A 7,235-nucleotide genomic window follows, 5' to 3' on the forward strand; every position below is an offset into this window, starting at 1 on the left:
CGCTCTGGTTTGGGCAATCTCCCTTTCTTTTCATCTTTCCAGGATAACACTGAGCATAAAGTCAGATATATAACCCCACTCACCATAGAAACTTCGGGTGGGGTTTACATAATAATAAGCCAGCTCTCTCCTTTATTTGTGTTGCTACCTGTCTGTACAGGGTACTATCCTGGGCATGCCCAGTAATGACAGCAGTTAAGACAGATTCCATCCCTGGCCTCTAAAAGCAGAGCTTAGGCTATGTTTTGTCCCCAAACGCTTTGAACCCCCATACCTTTGTCATGAAAGTGTCACAGAATTCATGTCCTCTTCTTTCTTAGCAATTCCCTAAAGTGCTTAGGAGTGTGACCATTACCATATAATGACCACTCAGGAAATATGAACTCACTAAAAGTAGAATGAAAATGGCCTATTTTGCAAAGTGTTTTAAGAAATAATGGGGGAGAGGGGTGGTAAATAAAATGCCAGCAACACACAGATGCTTCCTGTGGACCATGATAATTACACAAAGTAGTCTGCCCAAAGTGGTTATTCAGATTTCTTGGAAGAGAAAGAAATGAATTTTAATAGTGATGCTCATATATTGTGTCTTAAATAAAAGCTGTCTCCAAATGTGATCTGCAATATTCTCAAGTACTCAAATCAATTAAATTTGCAATGCACATGCTTAGAAAATATCACATTTCAAAAGCCTGAAACACTGCCATGAGATTTTCCAATATGATTCTATCTAGTTTGTTTACCTGATAAGCTGATGGTGAGGTAAGCTAATAATGAACTGAAGGCAGAGCAAATCTAGCTACTATATTCCTAATTCAATGAATCCCCTTAAAAGGTTCACTTGAACATATTAGGCACTTTGGGGAATTGCTACGGAAGAAGATATGGTTTCCATGACACTAAGTCCAAATCCTGGTCTTATGTCACCCTGGGTGTCTCCAATCATTACTATTACCATTGCTTCAATGGGGAGAGAAGTTAGAAAATTATTCAAAAATTTAAGTCACTTGAATTAAAAATATATATGTTAAATTCTTTGTTATAAAGAGGTGACTCTCTGGGAGGAGAGGAATGGGGGGAGGGAAGGAGAATCTAAGTGACAGAAATATAAAACCTGTCAAGAATAAATATGCATTATTCTGATCTGTCTTTGGGGGTAAAGGGACAGAGGAAGGAGATAGGATGGTTGAGAAAGTGAAACAAAATCAAAAAGACTTAGAAAACACAAAGAGCCAAACCCACAATGAATCCATAAAGGAGAAGATGACAAAGAAAATAGATTTAAAAAAAGAGAATTACTAAAAAAGAGTGACCAGAGCCAAGTAGAATCAGTCAGAAAAGGCTTGGGAGGAATGTTTGAAAGGTGTCAAAAATGAATCCATTGCTCCCTGGGGGAACGTAAAGAACGATTGTGCCACTAACGGATGGGAAATGAGGATAGAATGAGGTCCTGACAGGGAGGATAATGAATTTTGGTTTTGATGTGCTTAGTTTTAGTTGTCAATAGACTACTCCAGAATGGATGGCCCCTACTCAAGTGAGGAATAGCAGAATGAAGAGATGGTGAGGGGTCAAGGCTGAACATGCAGACATTAGAGGCATCTGCATACAGGTGGTAACTGAATTAACAGAAGCCAATAGACTCCCCAAAGGAGTGACAATGGAAAGAGAAGAGAAAACCTTGGGAGGAGGGGGGAAAAGGGGGATAAACATTCAGTTAATAGATGTAGAGAGCAAGTTATAGTCAGCAAAGCCCAAATTAAAGAAGAGGTTAGAGAAATACAGGGAGAGCCAGGAGGAGAGGTTGTCCTGAAGCCAAAGTTAGCAAGTAAGTACTTAAAAAAATACCAATGGAGAGGGTAGGCCAAAGTCACAAAGATGGCAAGAAGAATTATAGCAAGAACCTGTTAGCTTTGGCCAGCTTTAAATTATCAATGACCTTAGCAAGACAAGTCTGAATAGCACTAGAACCAGGGAGGAAATGAGTTAAGACGAAATGATGAGAGAGAAGATGGACATTTCTTTTGGATAATTTCTGAGGGGGATGACTGGGCCCTCAATGGCCAGTCACCCCATGATATAGGCAACAAGAATTCACCACATTCCATGTAGACCATACACTTCAACCTGTCCCATTCGATGGGGCTATTTAATTTGATTTCTAAATAAAACCTGAAGAGTTCCAGACATGTCTAAAGAAAGTATTTCTTTGTCATTGTTTCACTTTTGAAGAATGGATCTTACAAAGTCATTTCGAGAAGTTTCCATGACTCCCCCCCCCCCAACTACCTTTACCTGGAAAATTTCCAGCACAAGATAGAAAGCTGTCTGCTTGGAATGGCTTAGCCCCCAAACAAGATGGCCTCTAGTCACTCCTTCCAAGCCTACAGTCCTACAAAGAAGTGGAATTTGCATAAAGGTGGTCCACTTATCCCAGTCCCTATTTAAGGCAAGAAAGATTTTCAAAGCCCAGTCTCCATAATGCAAGGCTTCTGTCTGGTGGTGTTCTTTATTCAACTGACAATCCAAGTCAAAAGAATGCCTAAATAGGCCCTGCTTAGTAAAGCAAAGGCAGCTGGGAGCAAATCAGACTGGCAGCTTAAAGAGCAAGAGGCCAGATAATTGCCAGCCTCCAGAACTGCCACCAAAAAGGTACCCATCCAGACCCTGAGTGGCAGGCTCCTTCCTGCCCCAAAGCTGGGCACTTTGCCATCACAGGGGCAATGGCGATGTCCTGGAGGATTGCCCAATTGAAATTTGGGGCTCAATGTTGACCTGAGAAATGTGATTTTCGGGTCATGATAAATCACCTCCCTAAGACTTTCTTACTTAATAAGAAAGCCTTTCATTATTACTTAGTACCTTTTTTCCTAAGGAGTTTAAAGAATTTTGCAATTATTCCCTATAAGGAAGCTCACTGGGGGAAGTTATTAATCCTTATTTTTCAGCTAAGGAAACCAAGTCATTTAGAAGTAAAGTGACCTGTCTACATGCACAGTGACTGTAAAATGCCATTAAAGCCCAAATTCCTTTCTCTGGAATCCGGTCTGGACTCTCCCTATATTACACTACACTGCCTCAACCCACGTACAAAAGGAAAATTACCACAGGGTTGATTTGCTGCATCAAATGAAACAAAGATTCAAGTCAGCTTTGAAAATCTATGTTAAAAGCATGGTGATGGAATAACATGCAGTCAAGACTGTCAAGTCCAAGGAATATGAAGAAATCAGGAAAGACCTTTAAGAAATTGTGAAAAGGAAAAAAAAGCCAAATCAGAAGAACCTAGTACCCCCAGTATAACCATATAAGAGGAAAAGTGAGTGAGAATGAATGGGCTGGAGATCTAGATGCAGTAGTGGGAAAAGTAAGCTGTTTTATATGTTGAAATAAATTTATTTACATGTAAATAGTTACTTAAAGAGACAGCTAGTGAAGGGTAGTATCCCATTCTGGGGCAAAAGGTGCCTCAGTCAGCAGGACTAGTTCCACTTTTTAATTTCTCAGAGCCTAAAGCAGCCCCCTAAGTCTATAAGTAGCAGAAGAATCCTTGAATTTCGCTGATAGGGGGAGTTCCCTCTGTGGGAAGTTCCCTCCACCAATAAAATCACAGATTTGGTCCCCCTATCCTCTCCCCTCCCCCAAAGTACCAAGAAATGCTAATTACTTATAGTGACGTGAAACAGGAAGTTTATAATAAGTCACTAAAAAATGGATTGGTTTCTGACCCAAATACCAAGGTCACATAAGCAGATTTTTAAAAGAAATTATTTTAGCAAAGTTTTTTAAAGAACTAGTCATGGTGTGCCAGAATGAGAAAGATGGGCCAAAGAAGCCCTCAATTTCCTGAATGAAAGGGTGTGGACCTTGTCACTTAAAATGTTCTCCTTAATTATTATTTATTCTGCTAATTCAGTACAGAGTCAATGACCAAACTCTGTTCTCCATTCCTTTATGGACATCTACTAATGATTATGATACTTCTGGATGAAATCGATCTCTGAATCCCCCCTAGTTCACACCTAAGAACACCCGTCCGTCATAATCACCTTCAAATAGCTTTTATGGCCCACATGGGTCACACTTCACATGAAAGGTTTCAACTTTGTTCTCCAAGAACGTGCAAGAAATCCAAACCGCTGAGCATTTCCAGATTCCCTCCCCTACACAGTCTGAAGTTGTTGGCAAACTCCACTTCAGTGAGACACAATGTAGAGCGAGGGCTTCTAGCTTGTTCCGACCAAAACTGTTGTACCTGTCACTTGAATTTGACTTCATTTAAAAGTTTTGCATAGTTCATGTCCTAATGGAGTGACCTAGATGAGGAGGAAATCAGGTCGCTCATGGACCAAATACAAAGCAAATAAAACTTATTAAGTGTGAGTGTGTATCTGGGAGGATTTTAAAAGTGGTGCTGATGGACTGAGAGAAGAGAGACTAAGACTGTGACCAGAAATCGATTGAGGATTATCTTGCCAGCCTTCTACTTGTAAATAGCAGGAGAGGTTAAATAGCAAATTGAAGAAGATGCCACTTGGAGACGGAGGGTTCGAGCTGACTCAGTCTACTTGCCTGGCTCATTTCCTAGAGCTACACAGTCTCCTGCTATGTCTTGCTCTCTGCTGCCTTTCATTTTATTTCTTACCACTGGTAAAAGAGGTTGATATCGGGTCTTTGTACAATAACTATAGGGAGGGCTAGATCATGTGTAGGTGCACACAATTTGTGGGGAGCAATGAAGCTTTGGTTTCAAATCAAATGACAGGGAAAGTACAGAGCAAGGGAACTGAACACAGGACAGGCAGGAGGGCAGATGTGTGTGTGTGTGTGTGTTTGTGTGTGTGTGTGTGTGTGTGTGTGTGTAGGAGGGGTTTGAGTGCTACTTCAATGCCCCATTCTCTTCCTTCTCTTTCTCCTCCCCAAAAAAGGGGAATGTTCTGAGAGAATTCTATATGGAGCTGAAGCCAGAAGAATATTTAGTAAATTAATAAATTACCCTTCAGCTTACACTTCAATTTCAAAAGGCAAATGTTGGTTTAAGCAACACTTTCTACCATGATCACAGGTGTTCTGTATGAAAATGTCAGCTGCTCCTGGCTCCTCCCTATGAAATGCATGACTTAAGCAATCCAGACACCAGGTAAACTTATTAGTGACCACTAATGACTACTAATCAAAGCACAACCTATTCATTAGACAAATGGTGTAATTGCTTGAAATGTAAACAGCAAAAAAACAAAAAACAAAAAAACAAACAAAAAAAACCATTAATCAATTTGCTCATTGTTCTTTTCCTGGTGGGACATGAGCTATATTTGAGTCAGAATCATACTATATAAGCCCATCTCAAATTACTGAGAACAGTATTCCTAATAAATATCTTCGAGTAAACTGAGTGCTTATGAGAGGATTGGAAAGGGTTGAGAGCCTCAGAAAAATTAAGCTTCTGGCCAAAGAAAAGGAAGAAATTGCAAAGTGTCAAAACAAGCGTTTCTACACCGTCAACTTTTGATCAATGTGCCCAAGGTAAGAGGCTCTGCTCACTAAATGTATTTATTACTGACATAGCCCCTGAGAAACAGAGCTACCTTTCTCCACCCCAGTGAGACGATTAAATTACTCTTACTGTGCGTACAATTTCTAAAAGACTTTAAGGCACCCTCCGCACATCTACCCATAGGTCCTTGAAATACAGCGCTTCAAGTGCTGGACTTGGATTTGGGAAGATCTGGGTTCCAGTCCCATATACAAAGGCATTAACCTCCCAAGTGTCCCTTTGGCAACTCTTAAGACTAGAAACTACAGATGAGTTACAGATATGGATTAGTAGAAGGAGTTTCCATACCAAGAGTTCCTCACTCCAATAAAAACAGCTACTCAAATACACTACCTATTTTTTTCCAGGAAAATTCCAAAATACGGCCCTTTGCTTTCCAAGCAAGAGGAAATTTTGAACTCCTAAGAAATTATGCTTTTCTACACATCTTTAGTACTGTGGACATGATTCTAGGATCTCAGATTTGGAGCTGCAAGGGACTTTCAAAGCTGTCTAGTCCAACCTCTTTATTTTACAGATGAAGAAACTGAGGCCTGGAGAAACAAAAGGATTTTGCCCAAGTTTTCACAGCAGGGGGCAGCGGGGCCAGGATTCCAACCCAGATCCTCTAACTTCAAACCCAGTGTGCTTTTCACTACATCCCCATTGGGCATGAGGGTCCTACTGGCAGAGAATCTGAACTCCTTTGGAGATAGGAATCTTGCTCTTACCTGAGGCAGGTCCCTTAACCTTCACCACTACATCCAATGGACTAACAGTCCCACAAGTGGGAAAAGACTTAAAGGAAGGCAATTCTCACCAGTAAGACTAGATGAATGAAGGTGTTCATCCTCTAATTTTCATCTATGGAGCTTATGTGACCCATGCAACTTCATTAACTTGCCACATTCAAACCTTCCCAAAAAATGGGTAGATTCTTGTAAAAGGTGCCCAGGAACACACTGATTTAACAATCAAATAAACGGTTCCAGAATATCCAATATCATGCCCATCCTATGGAGATGATCTCAGTGTCCAAAGCTGTGAACAAAATCATCACATTTCAAGCCTGAAGCAACCCTGAAGGTTCTCTGACCCAACTCTTTCCTTCTAAGGGGTACTGATCTGCCCCAAGTCACACAGCGAATTATAACAGCACCCCACATCCCATGTTCCTTCCACTCTGAGACCATACTCCCCGAAAGATTTGAGATACTGCATAATCCAATTCCACACATATTTAGGTGGGTACCTACTGGTCTGAGCACTTTACTTCAATTATGGAAAGGACAAGTATTACCATTGTTAATGAGTTAAATGAGTTTACCATTAATGAGTTAAAAGCTATGCATTTTACCTATTCATCTTGTTGGCCAAATAAAAAGCACCTAGATCTACGATGTTCATTACTTGCCATTTTATAGAACAAATTGTACACACACACACACACACACACACACACACACACACACAGAGTGTCCCAAAAGTCTTAGTACAGTTTTAAGCATTAATAGCTTGAAATTACACCAAGACTTTTGGAATACTCCGTGTGTGTGTGTGACAGAGAGAGAGAGAGACAGAGAGAGAGAGAGACAGAGAGAGAGAGAGAGACAGAGAGACAGAGAGAGAGAGAGACAGAGAGACAGAGAGAGACAGAGACAGAGAGAGAGAGAGAGAGAGAGAGAGAGAGAGAGAGAGA

Source organism: Vombatus ursinus, unplaced genomic scaffold, assembly GCF_900497805.2.
Source record: "Vombatus ursinus unplaced genomic scaffold, bare-nosed wombat genome assembly UNPS02014951.1, whole genome shotgun sequence".
In the NCBI taxonomy this organism is placed as follows: Eukaryota; Metazoa; Chordata; class Mammalia; order Diprotodontia; family Vombatidae; genus Vombatus; species Vombatus ursinus.